General features: G+C 44.5%; 16 non-coding genes across 16 annotated transcripts; 9 read left to right on the forward strand and 7 right to left on the reverse strand.

The window, feature by feature from the left end:
• The first annotated feature begins 703 nt into the window (after positions 1-703).
• trnal-uag (transfer RNA leucine (anticodon UAG)) lies at positions 704-785 on the forward strand. Its single transcript has one exon. It is a non-coding gene; the product is annotated as a tRNA-Leu (tRNA).
• A 1,603-nt stretch (positions 786-2,388) lies between these two features.
• Positions 2,389-2,460, reverse strand: trnag-ucc (transfer RNA glycine (anticodon UCC)). The gene has a single exon. It is a non-coding gene; the product is annotated as a tRNA-Gly (tRNA).
• Positions 2,461-2,620: 160 nt separating this feature from the next.
• Positions 2,621-2,702, forward strand: trnal-uag (transfer RNA leucine (anticodon UAG)). The gene has a single exon. It is a non-coding gene; the product is annotated as a tRNA-Leu (tRNA).
• Positions 2,703-4,309: 1,607 nt separating this feature from the next.
• On the reverse strand, positions 4,310-4,381 carry trnag-ucc (transfer RNA glycine (anticodon UCC)). The gene has a single exon. It is a non-coding gene; the product is annotated as a tRNA-Gly (tRNA).
• A 161-nt stretch (positions 4,382-4,542) lies between these two features.
• Positions 4,543-4,624, forward strand: trnal-uag (transfer RNA leucine (anticodon UAG)). Its single transcript has one exon. It is a non-coding gene; the product is annotated as a tRNA-Leu (tRNA).
• Positions 4,625-8,287: 3,663 nt separating this feature from the next.
• trnag-ucc (transfer RNA glycine (anticodon UCC)) lies at positions 8,288-8,359 on the reverse strand. Its single transcript has one exon. It is a non-coding gene; the product is annotated as a tRNA-Gly (tRNA).
• Positions 8,360-8,519: 160 nt separating this feature from the next.
• trnal-uag (transfer RNA leucine (anticodon UAG)) lies at positions 8,520-8,601 on the forward strand. Its single transcript has one exon. It is a non-coding gene; the product is annotated as a tRNA-Leu (tRNA).
• A 2,116-nt stretch (positions 8,602-10,717) lies between these two features.
• On the reverse strand, positions 10,718-10,789 carry trnag-ucc (transfer RNA glycine (anticodon UCC)). Its single transcript has one exon. It is a non-coding gene; the product is annotated as a tRNA-Gly (tRNA).
• A 160-nt stretch (positions 10,790-10,949) lies between these two features.
• Positions 10,950-11,031, forward strand: trnal-uag (transfer RNA leucine (anticodon UAG)). Its single transcript has one exon. It is a non-coding gene; the product is annotated as a tRNA-Leu (tRNA).
• Positions 11,032-12,113: 1,082 nt separating this feature from the next.
• trnag-ucc (transfer RNA glycine (anticodon UCC)) lies at positions 12,114-12,185 on the reverse strand. The gene has a single exon. It is a non-coding gene; the product is annotated as a tRNA-Gly (tRNA).
• A 160-nt stretch (positions 12,186-12,345) lies between these two features.
• On the forward strand, positions 12,346-12,427 carry trnal-uag (transfer RNA leucine (anticodon UAG)). The gene has a single exon. It is a non-coding gene; the product is annotated as a tRNA-Leu (tRNA).
• Positions 12,428-16,325: 3,898 nt separating this feature from the next.
• On the forward strand, positions 16,326-16,407 carry trnal-uag (transfer RNA leucine (anticodon UAG)). Its single transcript has one exon. It is a non-coding gene; the product is annotated as a tRNA-Leu (tRNA).
• A 1,604-nt stretch (positions 16,408-18,011) lies between these two features.
• On the reverse strand, positions 18,012-18,083 carry trnag-ucc (transfer RNA glycine (anticodon UCC)). Its single transcript has one exon. It is a non-coding gene; the product is annotated as a tRNA-Gly (tRNA).
• Positions 18,084-18,243: 160 nt separating this feature from the next.
• trnal-uag (transfer RNA leucine (anticodon UAG)) lies at positions 18,244-18,325 on the forward strand. The gene has a single exon. It is a non-coding gene; the product is annotated as a tRNA-Leu (tRNA).
• A 3,158-nt stretch (positions 18,326-21,483) lies between these two features.
• On the reverse strand, positions 21,484-21,555 carry trnag-ucc (transfer RNA glycine (anticodon UCC)). The gene has a single exon. It is a non-coding gene; the product is annotated as a tRNA-Gly (tRNA).
• A 160-nt stretch (positions 21,556-21,715) lies between these two features.
• On the forward strand, positions 21,716-21,797 carry trnal-uag (transfer RNA leucine (anticodon UAG)). Its single transcript has one exon. It is a non-coding gene; the product is annotated as a tRNA-Leu (tRNA).
• The last annotated feature ends 789 nt before the right edge of the window (positions 21,798-22,586 follow it).

Below are 22,586 nucleotides of genomic sequence, written 5' to 3' on the forward strand. Positions count from 1 at the left end.
TATAAACATCTTGGACTTAGGCTAAAATGCTATGCTGCACCTTACCACCCAAGTACGCTTGTAGTTTGGGAATTTTGTTCACTGACAATTGCCAGAAAACCTTTTTGATTCTGAAAATAGAGCTTATTTGAGCGTTTCTTCTATAACGTAACACAGCGCCATCGGACCGGACCACTCGGGCTGCCTCTGTGGCGCAACGGTAGCGCGTCTGACTCCAGATCAGAAAGTTGCGTGTTCAACTTCACGTCAGCGTCATGTACTTTGTTGATTCTTGTTATAGTGGGTGAACAGCATTCACTCATTCATGTTATGGGGCTGTTTCATACCTGTCACTCCGCAATCATGCGATCTGCCAAGAGGATTAGTTCAAATGCTCTAATACTCAACTGTTTGACAGTTTGGCCATTGCCCTCTGAGAGCTTTAGTTGTGAATGAAACTGCATATACACATGTATAACTCAAAAGTACAGCATGCGATGGCCGGGAATCGAACCGGGTCAACTGCTTGGAAGGCAGCTATGCTTACCACTATACCACCATCGCAAGGACACATGCTTTCGCAGTGCCGTGTCGCAAATCGGCGCCTGTAATTGATATCTAAAGTTCCATGCACACGGAACATGGTTTGAAGATAATTACTATCATAGAAACGCCTTTTTTTGCACGGTTTCGCTGGTCGCATTTCTTGTCCAACTGAGCAACAGGTAGCGTGGCCGAGTGGTCTAAGGCGCTGGATTTAGGTTCCAGTCTCTTCGGAGGCGTGGGTTTAAATCCCACCGCTGCCAGTTCGCATGCCGAACGTCAAGAGCAGGGCTGTGTGATGTCTGTCGGCAGCGCTTCCGTTTGAGTTTAGCTTTCATAAAATACATATTCTAAATCTGGCCCTGGTCAAAAGCCAACCAGGGATTCTTTACTTCCGCCAAATGGCCTGCCAGCAGGGGCCCGTACGGGAACAACATGAACCACGTTGTTGGCAGGATTCGAACCTGCGCGGGAAATTCCCAATGGAATTCTAGTCCAACAACTCATTAGCTGCTTACGGGAACCTTTTCTTGTGCGTGTGTATGGGTTGTAGCCTTTTTTTCCTGCCGCCAAAAGTAGGAGGAGTTTTGAGGCCAAAGCGCATGCTTCTAAAGTTCAGAGGGATGGCAATGTCAACCAAGAGTCCGCAGTTGAATACTTATTTACTTTGCAAAGATCGATCGATCGATCGATCGAAAGAAATCAAAAGCCATAGGCTTAAAAATGGGGCACTGGCAAAGTAAACAAAATCCCATCACACACTTGAGCAGAAGAAGCCATTACTCTCAGGATTTAAATCTACGTGGGGAGACCCCAAAAGAACTCTTTGGCCTCATTAGTCATCCCTGTCAAGGCGTTGCTGAATAATCTCATGTGTTATAAACATCTTGGACTTAGGCTAAAATGCTATGCTGCACCTTACCACCCAAGTACGCTTGTAGTTTGGGAATTTTGTTCACTGACAATTGCCAGAAAACCTTTTTGATTCTGAAAATAGAGCTTATTTGAGCGTTTCTTCTATAACGTAACACAGCGCCATCGGAACCTTTTCTTGTGCGTGTGTATGGGTTGTAGCCTTTTTTTCCTGCCGCCAAAAGTAGGAGGAGTTTTGAGGCCAAAGCGCATGCTTCTAAAGTTCAGAGGGATGGCAATGTCAACCAAGAGTCCGCAGTTGAATACTTATTTACTTTGCAAAGATCGATCGATCGATCGAAAGAAATCAAAAGCCATAGGCTTAAAAATGGGACACTGGCAAAGTAAACAAAATCCCATCACACACTTGAGCAGAAGAAGCCATTACTCTCAGGATTTAAATCTACGTGGGGAGACCCCAAAAGAACTCTTTGGCCTCATTAGTCATCCCTGTCAAGGCGTTGCTGAATAATCTCATGTGTTATAAACATCTTGGACTTAGGCTAAAATGCTATGCTGCACCTTACCACCCAAGTACGCTTGTAGTTTGGGAATTTTGTTCACTGACAATTGCCAGAAAACCTTTTTGATTCTGAAAATAGAGCTTATTTGAGCGTTTCTTCTATAACGTAACACAGCGCCATCGGACCGGACCACTCGGGCTGCCTCTGTGGCGCAACGGTAGCGCGTCTGACTCCAGATCAGAAAGTTGCGTGTTCAACTTCACGTCAGCGTCATGTACTTTGTTGATTCTTGTTATAGTGGGTGAACAGCATTCACTCATTCATGTTATGGGGCTGTTTCATACCTGTCACTCCGCAATCATGCGATCTGCCAAGAGGATTAGTTCAAATGCTCTAATACTCAACTGTTTGCCAGTTTGGCCATTGCCCTCTGAGAGCTTTAGTTGTGAATGAAACTGCATATACACATGTATAACTCAAAAGTACAGCATGCGATGGCCGGGAATCGAACCCGGGTCAACTGCTCGGAAGGCAGCTATGCTTACCACTATATCACCATCGCAAGGACACGTGCTTTCGCAGTGCCGTGTCGCAAATGGGCGCCTGTAATTGATATCTAAAGTTCCATGCACACGGAACATGGTTTGAAGATAATTACTATCATAGAAACGCCTTTTTTTGCACGGTTTCGCTGGTCGCATTTCTTGTCCAACTGAGCAACAGGTAGCGTGGCCGAGTGGTCTAAGGCACTGGATTTAGGTTCCAATCTCTTCGGAGGCGTGGGTTTAAATCCCACCGCTGCCAGTTCGCATGCCGAACGTCAAGAGCAGGGCTGTGTGATGTCTGTCGGCAGCGCTTCCGTTTGAGTTTAGCTTTCATAAAATACATATTCTAAATCTGGCCCTGGTCAAAAGCCAACCAGGGATTCTTTACTTCCGCCAAATGGCCTGCCAGCAGGGGCCCGTACGGGAACAACATGAACCACGTTGTTGGCAGGATTCGAACCTGCGCGGGAAATTCCCAATGGAATTCTAGTCCAACAACTCATTAGCTGCTTACGGGAACCTTTTCTTGTGCGTGTGTATGGGTTTTAGCCTTTTTTTCCTGCCGCCAAAAGTAGGAGGAGTTTTGAGGCCAAAGCGCATGCTTCTGAAGTTCAGAGGGATGGCAATGTCAATCAAGAGTCCGCAGTTGAATACTTATTTACTTTGCAAAGATCGATCGATCGATCGATCGAAAGAAATCAAAAGCCATAGGCTTAAAAATGGGGCACTGGCAAAGTAAACAAAATCCCATCACACACTTGAGCAGAAGAAGCCATTACTCTCAGGATTTAAATCTACGTGGGGAGACCCCAAAAGAACTCTTTGGCCTCATTAGTCATCCCTGTCAAGGCGTTGCTGAATAATCTCATGTGTTATAAACATCTTGGACTTAGGCTAAAATGCTATGCTGCACCTTACCACCCAAGTACGCTTGTAGTTTGGGAATTTTGTTCACTGACAATTGCCAGAAAACCTTTTTGATTCTGAAAATAGAGCTTATTTGAGCGTTTCTTCTATAACGTAACACAGCGCCATCGGAACCTTTTCTTGTGCGTGTGTATGGGTTGTAGCCTTTTTTTCCTGCCGCCAAAAGTAGGAGGAGTTTTGAGGCCAAAGCGCATGCTTCTGAAGTTCAGAGGGATGGCAATGTCAATCAAGAGTCCGCAGTTGAATACTTATTTACTTTGCAAAGATCGATCGATCGATCGATCGAAAGAAATCAAAAGCCATAGGCTTAAAAATGGGGCACTGGCAAAGTAAACAAAATCCCATCACACACTTGAGCAGAAGAAGCCATTACTCTCAGGATTTAAATCTACGTGGGGAGACCCCAAAAGAACTCTTTGGCCTCATTAGTCATCCCTGTCAAGGCGTTGCTGAATAATCTCATGTGTTATAAACATCTTGGACTTAGGCTAAAATGCTATGCTGCACCTTACCACCCAAGTACGCTTGTAGTTTGGGAATTTTGTTCACTGACAATTGCCAGAAAACCTTTTTGATTCTGAAAATAGAGCTTATTTGAGCGTTTCTTCTATAACGTAACACAGCGCCATCGGACCGGACCACTCGGGCTGCCTCTGTGGCGCAACGGTAGCGCGTCTGACTCCAGATCAGAAAGTTGCGTGTTCAACTTCACGTCAGCGTCATGTACTTTGTTGATTCCTGTTATAGTGGGTGAACAGCATTCACTCATTCATGTTATGGGGCTGTTTCATACCTGTCACTCCGCAATCATGCGATCTGCCAAGAGGATTAGTTCAAATGCTCTAATACTCAACTGTTTGACAGTTTGGCCATTGCCCTCTGAGAGCTTTAGTTGTGAATGAAACTGCATATACACATGTATAACTCAAAAGTACAGCATGCGATGGCCGGGAATCGAACCCTGGTCAACTGCTTGGAAGGCAGCTATGCTTACCACTATACCACCATCGCAAGGACACATGCTTTCGCAGTGCCGTGTCGCAAATCGGCGCCTGTAATTGATATCTAAAGTTCCATGCACACGGAACATGGTTTGAAGATAATTACTATCATAGAAACGCCTTTTTTTTGCACGGTTTCGCTGGTCGCATTTCTTGTCCAACTGAGCAACAGGTAGCGTGGCCGAGTGGTCTAAGGCGCTGGATTTAGGTTCCAGTCTCTTCGGAGGCGTGGGTTTAAATCCCACCGCTGCCAGTTCGCATGCCGAACGTCAAGAGCAGGGCTGTGTGATGTCTGTCGGCAGCGCTTCCGTTTGAGTTTAGCTTTCATAAAATACATATTCTAAATCTGGCCCTGGTCAAAAGCCAACCAGGGATTCTTTACTTCCGCCAAATGGCCTGCCAGCAGGGGCCCGTACGGGAACAACATGAACCACGTTGTTGGCAGGATTCGAACCTGCGCGGGAAATTCCCAATGGATTTCTAGTCAAACAACTCATTAGCTGCTTACGGGAACCTTTTCTTGTGCGTGTGTATGGGTTTTAGCCTTTTTTTCCTGCCGCCAAAAGTAGGAGGAGTTTTGAGGCCAAAGCGCATGCTTCTGAAGTTCAGAGGGATGGCAATGTCAATCAAGAGTCCGCAGTTGAATACTTATTTACTTTGCAAAGATCGATCGATCGAAAGAAATCAAAAGCCATAGGCTTAAAAATGGGGCACTGGCAAAGTAAACAAAATCCCATCACACACTTGAGCAGAAGAAGCCATTACTCTCAGGATTTAAATCTACGTGGGGAGACCCCAAAAGAACTCTTTGGCCTCATTAGTCATCCCTGTCAAGGCGTTGCTGAATAATCTCATGTGTTATAAACATCTTGGACTTAGGCTAAAATGCTATGCTGCACCTTACCACCCAAGTACGCTTGTAGTTTGGGAATTTTGTTCACTGACAATTGCCAGAAAACCTTTTTGATTCTGAAAATAGAGCTTATTTGAGCGTTTCTTCTATAACGTAACACAGCGCCATCGGAACCTTTTCTTGTGCGTGTGTATGGGTTGTAGCCTTTTTTTCCTGCCGCCAAAAGTAGGAGGAGTTTTGAGGCCAAAGCGCATGCTTCTAAAGTTCAGAGGGATGGCAATGTCAACCAAGAGTCCGCAGTTGAATACTTATTTACTTTGCAAAGATCGATCGATCGATCGAAAGAAATCAAAAGCCATAGGCTTAAAAATGGGGCACTGGCAAAGTAAACAAAATCCCATCACACACTTGAGCAGAAGAAGCCATTACTCTCAGGATTTAAATCTACGTGGGGAGACCCCAAAAGAACTCTTTGGCCTCATTAGTCATCCCTGTCAAGGCGTTGCTGAATAATCTCATGTGTTATAAACATCTTGGACTTAGGCTAAAATGCTATGCTGCTCCTTACCACCCAAGTACGCTTGTAGTTTGGGAATTTTGTTCACTGACAATTGCCAGAAAACCTTTTTGATTCTGAAAATAGAGCTTATTTGAGCGTTTCTTCTATAACGTAACACAGCGCCATCGGAACCTTTTCTTGTGCGTGTGTATGGGTTGTAGCCTTTTTTTCCTGCCGCCAAAAGTAGGAGGAGTTTTGAGGCCAAAGCGCATGCTTCTAAAGTTCAGAGGGATGGCAATGTCAACCAAGAGTCCGCAGTTGAATACTTATTTACTTTGCAACGATCGATCGATCGATCGAAAGAAATCAAAAGCCATAGGCTTAAAAATGGGGCACTGGCAAAGTAAACAAAATCCCATCACACACTTGAGCAGAAGAAGCCATTACTCTCAGGATTTAAATCTACGTGGGGAGACCCCAAAAGAACTCTTTGGCCTCATTAGTCATCCCTGTCAAGGCGTTGCTGAATAATCTCATGTGTTATAAACATCTTGGACTTAGGCTAAAATGCTATGCTGCACCTTACCACCCAAGTACGCTTGTAGTTTGGGAATTTTGTTCACTGACAATTGCCAGAAAACCTTTTTGATTCTGAAAATAGAGCTTATTTGAGCGTTTCTTCTATAACGTAACACAGCGCCATCGGAACCTTTTCTTGTGCGTGTGTATGGGTTGTAGCCTTTTTTTCCTGCCGCCAAAAGTAGGAGGAGTTTTGAGGCCAAAGCGCATGCTTCTAAAGTTCAGAGGGATGGCAATGTCAACCAAGAGTCCGCAGTTGAATACTTATTTACTTTGCAAAGATCGATCGATCGATCGAAAGAAATCAAAAGCCATAGGCTTAAAAATGGGGCACTGGCAAAGTAAACAAAATCCCATCACACACTTGAGCAGAAGAAGCCATTACTCTCAGGATTTAAATCTACGTGGGGAGACCCCAAAAGAACTCTTTGGCCTCATTAGTCATCCCTGTCAAGGCGTTGCTGAATAATCTCATGTGTTATAAACATCTTGGACTTAGGCTAAAATGCTATGCTGCACCTTACCACCCAAGTACGCTTGTAGTTTGGGAATTTTGTTCACTGACAATTGCCAGAAAACCTTTTTGATTCTGAAAATAGAGCTTATTTGAGCGTTTCTTCTATAACGTAACACAGCGCCATCGGAACCTTTTCTTGTGCGTGTGTATGGGTTGTAGCCTTTTTTTCCTGCCGCCAAAAGTAGGAGGAGTTTTGAGGCCAAAGCGCATGCTTCTAAAGTTCAGAGGGATGGCAATGTCAACCAAGAGTCCGCAGTTGAATACTTATTTACTTTGCAAAGATCGATCGATCGATCGAAAGAAATCAAAAGCCATAGGCTTAAAAATGGGGCACTGGCAAAGTAAACAAAATCCCATCACACACTTGAGCAGAAGAAGCCATTACTCTCAGGATTTAAATCTACGTGGGGAGACCCCAAAAGAACTCTTTGGCCTCATTAGTCATCCCTGGTAAGGCGTTGCTGAATAATCTCATGTGTTATAAACATCTTGGACTTAGGCTAAAATGCTATGCTGCTCCTTACCACCCAAGTACGCTTGTAGTTTGGGAATTTTGTTCACTGACAATTGCCAGAAAACCTTTTTGATTCTGAAAATAGAGCTTATTTGAGCGTTTCTTCTATAACGTAACACAGCGCCATCGGAACCTTTTCTTGTGCGTGTGTATGGGTTGTAGCCTTTTTTTCCTGCCGCCAAAAGTAGGAGGAGTTTTGAGGCCAAAGCGCATGCTTCTAAAGTTTAGAGGGATGGCAATGTCAACCAAGAGTCCGCAGTTGAATACTTATTTACTTTGCAAAGATCGATCGATCGATCGAAAGAAATCAAAAGCCATAGGCTTAAAAATGGGGCACTGGCAAAGTAAACAAAATCCCATCACACACTTGAGCAGAAGAAGCCATTACTCTCAGGATTTAAATCTACGTGGGGAGACCCCAAAAGAACTCTTTGGCCTCATTAGTCATCCCTGTCAAGGCGTTGCTGAATAATCTCATGTGTTATAAACATCTTGGACTTAGGCTAAAATGCTATGCTGCACCTTACCACCCAAGTACGCTTGTAGTTTGGGAATTTTGTTCACTGACAATTGCCAGAAAACCTTTTTGATTCTGAAAATAGAGCTTATTTGAGCGTTTCTTCTATAACGTAACACAGCGCCATCGGACCGGACCACTCGGGCTGCCTCTGTGGCGCAACGGTAGCGCGTCTGACTCCAGATCAGAAAGTTGCGTGTTCAACTTCACGTCAGCGTCATGTACTTTGTTGATTCTTGTTATAGTGGGTGAACAGCATTCACTCATTCATGTTATGGGGCTGTTTCATACCTGTCACTCCGCAATCATGCGATCTGCCAAGAGGATTAGTTCAAATGCTCTAATACTCAACTGTTTGACAGTTTGGCCATTGCCCTCTGAGAGCTTTAGTTGTGAATGAAACTGCATATACACATGTATAACTCAAAAGTACAGCATGCGATGGCCGGGAATCGAACCCGGGTCAACTGCTTGGAAGGCAGCTATGCTTACCACTATACCACCATCGCAAGGACACATGCTTTCGCAGTGCCGTGTCGCAAATCGGCGCCTGTAATTGATATCTAAAGTTCCATGCACACGGAACATGGTTTGAAGATAATTACTATCATAGAAACGCCTTTTTTTGCACGGTTTCGCTGGTCGCATTTCTTGTCCAACTGAGCAACAGGTAGCGTGGCCGAGTGGTCTAAGGCGCTGGATTTAGGTTCCAGTCTCTTCGGAGGCGTGGGTTTAAATCCCACCGCTGCCAGTTCGCATGCCGAACGTCAAGAGCAGGGCTGTGTGATGTCTGTCGGCAGCGCTTCCGTTTGAGTTTAGCTTTCATAAAATACATATTCTAAATCTGGCCCTGGTCAAAAGCCAACCAGGGATTCTTTACTTCCGCCAAATGGCCTGCCAGCAGGGGCCCGTACGGGAACAACATGAACCACGTTGTTGGCAGGATTCGAACCTGCGCGGGAAATTCCCAATGGAATTCTAGTCCAACAACTCATTAGCTGCTTACGGGAACCTTTTCTTGTGCGTGTGTATGGGTTGTAGCCTTTTTTTCCTGCCGCCAAAAGTAGGAGGAGTTTTGAGGCCAAAGCGCATGCTTCTAAAGTTCAGAGGGATGGCAATGTCAACCAAGAGTCCGCAGTTGAATACTTATTTACTTTGCAAAGATCGATCGATCGATCGAAAGAAATCAAAAGCCATAGGCTTAAAAATGGGGCACTGGCAAAGTAAACAAAATCCCATCACACACTTGAGCAGAAGAAGCCATTACTCTCAGGATTTAAATCTACGTGGGGAGACCCCAAAAGAACTCTTTGGCCTCATTAGTCATCCCTGTCAAGGCGTTGCTGAATAATCTCATGTGTTATAAACATCTTGGACTTAGGCTAAAATGCTATGCTGCACCTTACCACCCAAGTACGCTTGTAGTTTGGGAATTTTGTTCACTGACAATTGCCAGAAAACCTTTTTGATTCTGAAAATAGAGCTTATTTGAGCGTTTCTTCTATAACGTAACACAGCGCCATCGGAACCTTTTCTTGTGCGTGTGTATGGGTTGTAGCCTTTTTTTCCTGCCGCCAAAAGTAGGAGGAGTTTTGAGGCCAAAGCGCATGCTTCTAAAGTTCAGAGGGATGGCAATGTCAACCAAGAGTCCGCAGTTGAATACTTATTTACTTTGCAAAGATCGATCGATCGATCGAAAGAAATCAAAAGCCATAGGCTTAAAAATGGGGCACTGGCAAAGTAAACAAAATCCCATCACACACTTGAGCAGAAGAAGCCATTACTCTCAGGATTTAAATCTACGTGGGGAGACCCCAAAAGAACTCTTTGGCCTCATTAGTCATCCCTGGTAAGGCGTTGCTGAATAATCTCATGTGTTATAAACATCTTGGACTTAGGCTAAAATGCTATGCTGCTCCTTACCACCCAAGTACGCTTGTAGTTTGGGAATTTTGTTCACTGACAATTGCCAGAAAACCTTTTTGATTCTGAAAATAGAGCTTATTTGAGCGTTTCTTCTATAACGTAACACAGCGCCATCGGAACCTTTTCTTGTGCGTGTGTATGGGTTGTAGCCTTTTTTTCCTGCCGCCAAAAGTAGGAGGAGTTTTGAGGCCAAAGCGCATGCTTCTAAAGTTTAGAGGGATGGCAATGTCAACCAAGAGTCCGCAGTTGAATACTTATTTACTTTGCAAAGATCGATCGATCGATCGAAAGAAATCAAAAGCCATAGGCTTAAAAATGGGGCACTGGCAAAGTAAACAAAATCCCATCACACACTTGAGCAGAAGAAGCCATTACTCTCAGGATTTAAATCTACGTGGGGAGACCCCAAAAGAACTCTTTGGCCTCATTAGTCATCCCTGTCAAGGCGTTGCTGAATAATCTCATGTGTTATAAACATCTTGGACTTAGGCTAAAATGCTATGCTGCACCTTACCACCCAAGTACGCTTGTAGTTTGGGAATTTTGTTCACTGACAATTGCCAGAAAACCTTTTTGATTCTGAAAATAGAGCTTATTTGAGCGTTTCTTCTATAACGTAACACAGCGCCATCGGACCGGACCACTCGGGCTGCCTCTGTGGCGCAACGGTAGCGCGTCTGACTCCAGATCAGAAAGTTGCGTGTTCAACTTCACGTCAGCGTCATGTACTTTGTTGATTCTTGTTATAGTGGGTGAACAGCATTCACTCATTCATGTTATGGGGCTGTTTCATACCTGTCACTCCGCAATCATGCGATCTGCCAAGAGGATTAGTTCAAATGCTCTAATACTCAACTGTTTGACAGTTTGGCCATTGCCCTCTGAGAGCTTTAGTTGTGAATGAAACTGCATATACACATGTATAACTCAAAAGTACAGCATGCGATGGCCGGGAATCGAACCCGGGTCAACTGCTTGGAAGGCAGCTATGCTTACCACTATACCACCATCGCAAGGACACATGCTTTCGCAGTGCCGTGTCGCAAATCGGCGCCTGTAATTGATATCTAAAGTTCCATGCACACGGAACATGGTTTGAAGATAATTACTATCATAGAAACGCCTTTTTTTGCACGGTTTCGCTGGTCGCATTTCTTGTCCAACTGAGCAACAGGTAGCGTGGCCGAGTGGTCTAAGGCGCTGGATTTAGGTTCCAGTCTCTTCGGAGGCGTGGGTTTAAATCCCACCGCTGCCAGTTCGCATGCCGAACGTCAAGAGCAGGGCTGTGTGATGTCTGTCGGCAGCGCTTCCGTTTGAGTTTAGCTTTCATAAAATACATATTCTAAATCTGGCCCTGGTCAAAAGCCAACCAGGGATTCTTTACTTCCGCCAAATGGCCTGCCAGCAGGGGCCCGTACGGGAACAACATGAACCACGTTGTTGGCAGGATTCGAACCTGCGCGGGAAATTCCCAATGGAATTCTAGTCCAACAACTCATTAGCTGCTTACGGGAACCTTTTCTTGTGCGTGTGTATGGGTTTTAGCCTTTTTTTCCTGCCGCCAAAAGTAGGAGGAGTTTTGAGGCCAAAGCGCATGCTTCTGAAGTTCAGAGGGATGGCAATGTCAATCAAGAGTCCGCAGTTGAATACTTATTTACTTTGCAAAGATCGATCGATCGATCGAAAGAAATCAAAAGCCATAGGCTTAAAAATGGGGCACTGGCAAAGTAAACAAAATCCCATCACACACTTGAGCAGAAGAAGCCATTACTCTCAGGATTTAAATCTACGTGGGGAGACCCCAAAAGAACTCTTTGGCCTCATTAGTCATCCCTGTCAAGGCGTTGCTGAATAATCTCATGTGTTATAAACATCTTGGACTTAGGCTAAAATGCTATGCTGCACCTTACCACCCAAGTACGCTTGTAGTTTGGGAATTTTGTTCACTGACAATTGCCAGAAAACCTTTTTGATTCTGAAAATAGAGCTTATTTGAGCGTTTCTTCTATAACGTAACACAGCGCCATCGGACCGGACCACTCGGGCTGCCTCTGTGGCGCAACGGTAGCGCGTCTGACTCCAGATCAGAAAGTTGCGTGTTCAACTTCACGTCAGCGTCATGTACTTTGTTGATTCTTGTTATAGTGGGTGAACAGCATTCACTCATTCATGTTATGGGGCTGTTTCATACCTGTCACTCCGCAATCATGCGATCTGCCAAGAGGATTAGTTCAAATGCTCTAATACTCAACTGTTTGACAGTTTGGCCATTGCCCTCTGAGAGCTTTAGTTGTGAATGAAACTGCATATACACATGTATAACTCAAAAGTACAGCATGCGATGGCCGGGAATCGAACCCGGGTCAACTGCTTGGAAGGCAGCTATGCTTACCACTATACCACCATCGCAAGGACACATGCTTTCGTAGTGCCGTGTCGCAAATCGGCGCCTGTAATTGATATCTAAAGTTCCATGCACACGGAACATGGTTTGAAGATAATTACTATCATAGAAACGCCTTTTTTTGCACGGTTTCGCTGGTCGCATTTCTTGTCCAACTGAGCAACAGGTAGCGTGGCCGAGTGGTCTAAGGCGCTGGATTTAGGTTCCAGTCTCTTCGGAGGCGTGGGTTTAAATCCCACCGCTGCCAGTTCGCATGCCGAACGTCAAGAGCAGGGCTGTGTGATGTCTGTCGGCAGCGCTTCCGTTTGAGTTCAGCTTTCATAAAATACATATTCTAAATCTGGCCCTGGTCAAAAGCCAACCAGGGATTCTTTACTTCCGCCAAATGGCCTGCCAGCAGGGGCCCGTACGGGAACAACATGAACCACGTTGTTGGCAGGATTCGAACCTGCGCGGGAAATTCCTAATGGAATTCTAGTCCAACAACTCATTAGCTGCTTACGGGAACCTTTTCTTGTGCGTGTGTATGGGTTTTAGCCTTTTTTTCCTGCCGCCAAAAGTAGGAGGAGTTTTGAGGCCAAAGCGCATGCTTCTGAAGTTCAGAGGGATGGCAATGTCAATCAAGAGTCCGCAGTTGAATACTTATTTACTTTGCAAAGATCGATCGATCGATCGATCGAAAGAAATCAAAAGCCATAGGCTTAAAAATGGGGCACTGGCAAAGTAAACAAAATCCCATCACACACTTGAGCAGAAGAAGCCATTACTCTCAGGATTTAAATCTACGTGGGGAGACCCCAAAAGAACTCTTTGGCCTCATTAGTCATCCCTGTCAAGGCGTTGCTGAATAATCTCATGTGTTATAAACATCTTGGACTTAGGCTAAAATGCTATGCTGCACCTTACCACCCAAGTACGCTTGTAGTTTGGGAATTTTGTTCACTGACAATTGCCAGAAAACCTTTTTGATTCTGAAAATAGAGCTTATTTGAGCGTTTCTTCTATAACGTAACACAGCGCCATCGGAACCTTTTCTTGTGCGTGTGTATGGGTTGTAGCCTTTTTTTCCTGCCGCCAAAAGTAGGAGGAGTTTTGAGGCCAAAGCGCATGCTTCTAAAGTTCAGAGGGATGGCAATGTCAACCAAGAGTCCGCAGTTGAATACTTATTTACTTTGCAAAGATCGATCGATCGATCGAAAGAAATCAAAAGCCATAGGCTTAAAAATGGGGCACTGGCAAAGTAAACAAAATCCCATCACACACTTGAGCAGAAGAAGCCATTACTCTCAGGATTTAAATCTACGTGGGGAGACCCCAAAAGAACTCTTTGGCCTCATTAGTCATCCCTGTCAAGGCGTTGCTGAATAATCTCATGTGTTATAAACATCTTGGACTTAGGCTAAAATGCTATGCTGCACCTTACCACCCAAGTACGCTTGTAGTTTGGGAATTTTGTTCACTGACAATTGCCAGAAAACCTTTTTGATTCTGAAAATAGAGCTTATTTGAGCGTTTCTTCTATAACGTAACACAGCGCCATCGGAACCTTTTCTTGTGCGTGTGTATGGGTTGTAGCCTTTTTTTCCTGCCGCCAAAAGTAGGAGGAGTTTTGAGGCCAAAGCGCATGCTTCTAAAGTTCAGAGGGATGGCAATGTCAACCAAGAGTCCGCAGTTGAATACTTATTTACTTTGCAAAGATCGATCGATCGATCGAAAGAAATCAAAAGCCATAGGCTTAAAAATGGGGCACTGGCAAAGTAAACAAAATCCCATCACACACTTGAGCAGAAGAAGCCATTACTCTCAGGATTTAAATCTACGTGGGGAGACCCCAAAAGAACTCTTTGGCCTCATTAGTCATCCCTGTCAAGGCGTTGCTGAATAATCTCATGTGTTATAAACATCTTGGACTTAGGCTAAAATGCTATGCTGCTCCTTACCACCCAAGTACGCTTGTAGTTTGGGATTTTTGTTCACTGACAATTGCCAGAAAACCTTTTTGATTCTGAAAATAGAGCTTATTTGAGCGTTTCTTCTATAACGTAACACAGCGCCATCGGAACCTTTTCTTGTGCGTGTGTATGGGTTGTAGCCTTTTTTTCCTGCCGCCAAAAGTAGGAGGAGTTTTGAGGCCAAAGCGCATGCTTCTAAAGTTCAGAGGGATGGCAATGTCAACCAAGAGTCCGCAGTTGAATACTTATTTACTTTGCAACGATCGATCGATCGATCGAAAGAAATCAAAAGCCATAGGCTTAAAAATGGGGCACTGGCAAAGTAAACAAAATCCCATCACACACTTGAGCAGAAGAAGCCATTACTCTCAGGATTTAAATCTACGTGGGGAGACCCCAAAAGAACTCTTTGGCCTCATTAGTCATCCCTGTCAAGGCGTTGCTGAATAATCTCATGTGTTATAAACATCTTGGACTTAGGCTAAAATGCTATGCTGCACCTTACCACCCAAGTACGCTTGTAGTTTGGGAATTTTGTTCACTGACAATTGCCAGAAAACCTTTTTGATTCTGAAAATAGAGCTTATTTGAGCGTTTCTTCTATAACGTAACACAGCGCCATCGGAACCTTTTCTTGTGCGTGTGTATGGGTTGTAGCCTTTTTTTCCTGCCGCCAAAAGTAGGAGGAGTTTTGAGGCCAAAGCGCATGCTTCTAAAGTTCAGAGGGATGGCAATGTCAACCAAGAGTCCGCAGTTGAATACTTATTTACTTTGCAACGATCGATCGATCGAAAGAAATCAAAAGCCATAGGCTTAAAAATGGGGCACTGGCAAAGTAAACAAAATCCCATCACACACTTGAGCAGAAGAAGCCATTACTCTCAGGATTTAAATCTACGTGGGGAGACCCCAAAAGAACTCTTTGGCCTCATTAGTCATCCCTGTCAAGGCGTTGCTGAATAATCTCATGTGTTATAAACATCTTGGACTTAGGCTAAAATGCTATGCTGCACCTTACCACCCAAGTACGCTTGTAGTTTGGGAATTTTGTTCACTGACAATTGCCAGAAAACCTTTTTGATTCTGAAAATAGAGCTTATTTGAGCGTTTCTTCTATAACGTAACACAGCGCCATCGGAACCTTTTCTTGTGCGTGTGTATGGGTTGTAGCCTTTTTTTCCTGCCGCCAAAAGTAGGAGGAGTTTTGAGGCCAAAGCGCATGCTTCTAAAGTTCAGAGGGATGGCAATGTCAACCAAGAGTCCGCAGTTGAATACTTATTTACTTTGCAAAGATCGATCGATCGATCGAAAGAAATCAAAAGCCATAGGCTTAAAAATGGGGCACTGGCAAAGTAAACAAAATCCCATCACACACTTGAGCAGAAGAAGCCATTACTCTCAGGATTTAAATCTACGTGGGGAGACCCCAAAAGAACTCTTTGGCCTCATTAGTCATCCCTGTCAAGGCGTTGCTGAATAATCTCATGTGTTATAAACATCTTGGACTTAGGCTAAAATGCTATGCTGCACCTTACCACCCAAGTACGCTTGTAGTTTGGGAATTTTGTTCACTGACAATTGCCAGAAAACCTTTTTGATTCTGAAAATAGAGCTTATTTGAGCGTTTCTTCTATAACGTAACACAGCGCCATCGGACCGGACCACTCGGGCTGCCTCTGTGGCGCAACGGTAGCGCGCCTGACTCCAGATCAGAAAGTTGCGTGTTCAACTTCACGTCAGCGTCATGTACTTTGTTGATTCTTGTTATAGTGGGTGAACAGCATTCACTCATTCATGTTATGGGGCTGTTTCATACCTGTCACTCCGCAATCATGCGATCTGCCAAGAGGATTAGTTCAAATGCTCTAATACTCAACTGTTTGACAGTTTGGCCATTGCCCTCTGAGAGCTTTAGTTGTGAATGAAACTGCATATACACATGTATAACTCAAAAGTACAGCATGCGATGGCCGGGAATCGAACCGGGTCAACTGCTTGGAAGGCAGCTATGCTTACCACTATACCACCATCGCAAGGACACATGCTTTCGCAGTGCCGTGTCGCAAATCGGCGCCTGTAATTGATATCTAAAGTTCCATGCACACGGAACATGGTTTGAAGATAATTACTATCATAGAAACGCCTTTTTTTGCACGGTTTCGCTGGTCGCATTTCTTGTCCAACTGAGCAACAGGTAGCGTGGCCGAGTGGTCTAAGGCGCTGGATTTAGGTTCCAGTCTCTTCGGAGGCGTGGGTTTAAATCCCACCGCTGCCAGTTCGCATGCCGAACGTCAAGAGCAGGGCTGTGTGATGTCTGTCGGCAGCGCTTCCGTTTGAGTTTAGCTTTCATAAAAATACATATTCTAAATCTGGCCCTGGTCAAAAGCCAACCAGGGATTCTTTACTTCCGCCAAATGGCCTGCCAGCAGGGGCCCGTACGGGAACAACATGAACCACGTTGTTGGCAGGATTCGAACCTGCGCGGGAAATTCCCAATGGAATTCTAGTCCAACAACTCATTAGCTGCTTACGGGAACCTTTTCTTGTGCGTGTGTATGGGTTTTAGCCTTTTTTTCCTGCCGCCAAAAGTAGGAGGAGTTTTGAGGCCAAAGCGCATGCTTCTGAAGTTCAGAGGGATGGCAATGTCAATCAAGAGTCCGCAGTTGAATACTTATTTACTTTGCAAAGATCGATCGATCGATCGATCGAAAGAAATCAAAAGCCATAGGCTTAAAAATGGGGCACTGGCAAAGTAAACAAAATCCCATCACACACTTGAGCAGAAGAAGCCATTACTCTCAGGATTTAAATCTACGTGGGGAGACCCCAAAAGAACTCTTTGGCCTCATTAGTCATCCCTGTCAAGGCGTTGCTGAATAATCTCATGTGTTATAAACATCTTGGACTTAGGCTAAAATGCTATGCTGCACCTTACCACCCAAGTACGCTTGTAGTTTGGGAATTTTGTTCACTGACAATTGCCAGAAAACCTTTTTGATTCTGAAAATAGAGCTTATTTGAGCGTTTCTTCTATAACGTAACACAGCGCCATCGGAACCTTTTCTTGTGCGTGTGTATGGGTTGTAGCCTTTTTTTCCTGCCGCCAAAAGTAGGAGGAGTTTTGAGGCCAAAGCGCATGCTTCTAAAGTTCAGAGGGATGGCAATGTCAACCAAGAGTCCGCAGTTGAATACTTATTTACTTTGCAAAGATCGATCGATCGATCGAAAGAAATCAAAAGCCATAGGCTTAAAAATGGGGCACTGGCAAAGTAAACAAAATCCCATCACACACTTGAGCAGAAGAAGCCATTACTCTCAGGATTTAAATCTACGTGGGGAGACCCCAAAAGAACTCTTTGGCCTCATTAGTCATCCCTGTCAAGGCGTTGCTGAATAATCTCATGTGTTATAAACATCTTGGACTTAGGCTAAAATGCTATGCTGCACCTTACCACCCAAGTACGCTTGTAGTTTGGGAATTTTGTTCACTGACAATTGCCAGAAAACCTTTTTGATTCTGAAAATAGAGCTTATTTGAGCGTTTCTTCTATAACGTAACACAGCGCCATCGGACCGGACCACTCGGGCTGCCTCTGTGGCGCAACGGTAGCGCGTCTGACTCCAGATCAGAAAGTTGCGTGTTCAACTTCACGTCAGCGTCATGTACTTTGTTGATTCTTGTTATAGTGGGTGAACAGCATTCACTCATTCATGTTATGGGGCTGTTTCATACCTGTCACTCCGCAATCATGCGATCTGCCAAGAGGATTAGTTCAAATGCTCTAATACTCAACTGTTTGACAGTTTGGCCATTGCCCTCTGAGAGCTTTAGTTGTGAATGAAACTGCATATACACATGTATAACTCAAAAGTACAGCATGCGATGGCCGGGAATCGAACCCGGGTCAACTGCTCGGAAGGCAGCTATGCTTACCACTATATCACCATCGCAAGGACACGTGCTTTCGCAGTGCCGTGTCGCAAATGGGCGCCTGTAATTGATATCTAAAGTTCCATGCACACGGAACATGGTTTGAAGATAATTACTATCATAGAAACGCCTTTTTTTGCACGGTTTCGCTGGTCGCATTTCTTGTCCAACTGAGCAACAGGTAGCGTGGCCGAGTGGTCTAAGGCGCTGGATTTAGGTTCCAATCTCTTCGGAGGCGTGGGTTTAAATCCCACCGCTGCCAGTTCGCATGCCGAACGTCAAGAGCAGGGCTGTGTGATGTCTGTCGGCAGCGCTTCCGTTTGAGTTTAGCTTTCATAAAATACATATTCTAAATCTGGCCCTGGTCAAAAGCCAACCAGGGATTCTTTACTTCCGCCAAATGGCCTGCCAGCAGGGGCCCGTACGGGAACAACATGAACCACGTTGTTGGCAGGATTCGAACCTGCGCGGGAAATTCCCAATGGAATTCTAGTCCAACAACTCATTAGCTGCTTACGGGAACCTTTTCTTGTGCGTGTGTATGGGTTTTAGCCTTTTTTTCCTGCCGCCAAAAGTAGGAGGAGTTTTGAGGCCAAAGCGCATGCTTCTGAAGTTCAGAGGGATGGCAATGTCAATCAAGAGTCCGCAGTTGAATACTTATTTACTTTGCAAAGATCGATCGATCGATCGATCGAAAGAAATCAAAAGCCATAGGCTTAAAAATGGGGCACTGGCAAAGTAAACAAAATCCCATCACACACTTGAGCAGAAGAAGCCATTACTCTCAGGATTTAAATCTACGTGGGGAGACCCCAAAAGAACTCTTTGGCCTCATTAGTCATCCCTGTCAAGGCGTTGCTGAATAATCTCATGTGTTATAAACATCTTGGACTTAGGCTAAAATGCTATGCTGCACCTTACCACCCAAGTACGCTTGTAGTTTGGGAATTTTGTTCACTGACAATTGCCAGAAAACCTTTTTGATTCTGAAAATAGAGCTTATTTGAGCGTTTCTTCTATAACGTAACACAGCGCCATCGGAACCTTTTCTTGTGCGTGTGTATGGGTTGTAGCCTTTTTTTCCTGCCGCCAAAAGTAGGAGGAGTTTTGAGGCCAAAGCGCATGCTTCTGAAGTTCAGAGGGATGGCAATGTCAATCAAGAGTCCGCAGTTGAATACTTATTTACTTTGCAAAGATCGATCGATCGATCGATCGAAAGAAATCAAAAGCCATAGGCTTAAAAATGGGGCACTGGCAAAGTAAACAAAATCCCATCACACACTTGAGCAGAAGAAGCCATTACTCTCAGGATTTAAATCTACGTGGGGAGACCCCAAAAGAACTCTTTGGCCTCATTAGTCATCCCTGTCAAGGCGTTGCTGAATAATCTCATGTGTTATAAACATCTTGGACTTAGGCTAAAATGCTATGCTGCACCTTACCACCCAAGTACGCTTGTAGTTTGGGAATTTTGTTCACTGACAATTGCCAGAAAACCTTTTTGATTCTGAAAATAGAGCTTATTTGAGCGTTTCTTCTATAACGTAACACAGCGCCATCGGAACCTTTTCTTGTGCGTGTGTATGGGTTGTAGCCTTTTTTTCCTGCCGCCAAAAGTAGGAGGAGTTTTGAGGCCAAAGCGCATGCTTCTAAAGTTCAGAGGGATGGCAATGTCAACCAAGAGTCCGCAGTTGAATACTTATTTACTTTGCAAAGATCGATCGATCGATCGAAAGAAATCAAAAGCCATAGGCTTAAAAATGGGGCACTGGCAAAGTAAACAAAATCCCATCACACACTTGAGCAGAAGAAGCCATTACTCTCAGGATTTAAATCTACGTGGGGAGACCCCAAAAGAACTCTTTGGCCTCATTAGTCATCCCTGTCAAGGCGTTGCTGAATGATCTCATGTGTTATAAACATCTTGGACTTAGGCTAAAATGCTATGCTGCACCTTACCACCCAAGTACGCTTGTAGTTTGGGAATTTTGTTCACTGACAATTGCCAGAAAACCTTTTTGATTCTGAAAATAGAGCTTATTTGAGCGTTTCTTCTATAACGTAACACAGCGCCATCGGAACCTTTTCTTGTGCGTGTGTATGGGTTGTAGCCTTTTTTTCCTGCCGCCAAAAGTAGGAGGAGTTTTGAGGCCAAAGCGCATGCTTCTAAAGTTCAGAGGGATGGCAATGTCAACCAAGAGTCCGCAGTTGAATACTTATTTACTTTGCAAAGATCGATCGATCGATCGAAAGAAATCAAAAGCCATAGGCTTAAAAATGGGGCACTGGCAAAGTAAACAAAATCCCATCACACACTTGAGCAGAAGAAGCCATTACTCTCAGGATTTAAATCTACGTGGGGAGACCCCAAAAGAACTCTTTGGCCTCATTAGTCATCCCTGTCAAGGCGTTGCTGAATAATCTCATGTGTTATAAACATCTTGGACTTAGGCTAAAATGCTATGCTGCACCTTACCACCCAAGTACGCTTGTAGTTTGGGAATTTTGTTCACTGACAATTGCCAGAAAACCTTTTTGATTCTGAAAATAGAGCTTATTTGAGCGTTTCTTCTATAACGTAACACAGCGCCATCGGAACCTTTTCTTGTGCGTGTGTATGGGTTGTAGCCTTTTTTTCCTGCCGCCAAAAGTAGGAGGAGTTTTGAGGCCAAAGCGCATGCTTCTAAAGTTCAGAGGGATGGCAATGTCAACCAAGAGTCCGCAGTTGAATACTTATTTACTTTGCAAAGATCGATCGATCGATCGAAAGAAATCAAAAGCCATAGGCTTAAAAATGGGGCACTGGCAAAGTAAACAAAATCCCATCACACACTTGAGCAGAAGAAGCCATTACTCTCAGGATTTAAATCTACGTGGGGAGACCCCAAAAGAACTCTTTGGCCTCATTAGTCATCCCTGTCAAGGCGTTGCTGAATAATCTCATGTGTTATAAACATCTTGGACTTAGGCTAAAATGCTATGCTGCACCTTACCACCCAAGTACGCTTGTAGTTTGGGAATTTTGTTCACTGACAATTGCCAGAAAACCTTTTTGATTCTGAAAATAGAGCTTATTTGAGCGTTTCTTCTATAACGTAACACAGCGCCATCGGACCGGACCACTCGGGCTGCCTCTGTGGCGCAACGGTAGCGCGTCTGACTGCAGATCAGAAAGTTGCGTGTTCAACTTCACGTCAGCGTCATGTACTTTGTTGATTCTTGTTATAGTGGGTGAACAGCATTCACTCATTCATGTTATGGGGCTGTTTCATACCTGTCACTCCGCAATCATGCGATCTGCCAAGAGGATTAGTTCAAATGCTCTAATACTCAACTGTTTGACAGTTTGGCCATTGCCCTCTGAGAGCTTTAGTTGTGAATGAAACTGCATATACACATGTATAACTCAAAAGTACAGCATGCGATGGCCGGGAATCGAACCTGGGTCAACTGCTTGGAAGGCAGCTATGCTTACCACTATACCACCATCGCAAGGACACATGCTTTCGCAGTGCCGTGTCGCAAATCGGCGCCTGTAATTGATATCTAAAGTTCCATGCACACGGAACATGGTTTGAAGATAATTACTATCATAGAAACGCCTTTTTTTGCACGGTTTCGCTGGTCGCATTTCTTGTCCAACTGAGCAACAGGTAGCGTGGCCGAGTGGTCTAAGGCGCTGGATTTAGGTTCCAGTCTCTTCGGAGGCGTGGGTTTAAATCCCACCGCTGCCAGTTCGCATGCCGAACGTCAAGAGCAGGGCTGTGTGATGTCTGTCGGCAGCGCTTCCGTTTGAGTTTAGCTTTCATAAAATACATATTCTAAATCTGGCCCTGGTCAAAAGCCAACCAGGGATTCTTTACTTCCGCCAAATGGCCTGCCAGCAGGGGCCCGTACGGGAACAACATGAACCACGTTGTTGGCAGGATTCGAACCTGCGCGGGAAATTCCCAATGGATTTCTAGTCCAACAACTCATTAGCTGCTTACGGGAACCTTTTCTTGTGCGTGTGTATGGGTTTTAGCCTTTTTTTCCTGCCGCCAAAAGTAGGAGGAGTTTTGAGGCCAAAGCGCATGCTTCTGAAGTTCAGAGGGATGGCAATGTCAATCAAGAGTCCGCAGTTGAATACTTATTTACTTTGCAAAGATCGATCGATCGAAAGAAATCAAAAGCCATAGGCTTAAAAATGGGGCACTGGCAAAGTAAACAAAATCCCATCACACACTTGAGCAGAAGAAGCCATTACTCTCAGGATTTAAATCTACGTGGGGAGACCCCAAAAGAACTCTTTGGCCTCATTAGTCATCCCTGTCAAGGCGTTGCTGAATAATCTCATGTGTTATAAACATCTTGGACTTAGGCTAAAATGCTATGCTGCACCTTACCACCCAAGTACGCTTGTAGTTTGGGAATTTTGTTCACTGACAATTGCCAGAAAACCTTTTTGATTCTGAAAATAGAGCTTATTTGAGCGTTTCTTCTATAACGTAACACAGCGCCATCGGAACCTTTTCTTGTGCGTG

This window comes from Eucyclogobius newberryi, unplaced genomic scaffold (genome assembly GCF_026437365.1).
Source record: "Eucyclogobius newberryi isolate DKJ021-1_F unplaced genomic scaffold, fEucNew1.0.hap1 SCAF_11, whole genome shotgun sequence".
In the NCBI taxonomy this organism is placed as follows: Eukaryota; Metazoa; Chordata; class Actinopteri; order Gobiiformes; family Gobiidae; genus Eucyclogobius; species Eucyclogobius newberryi.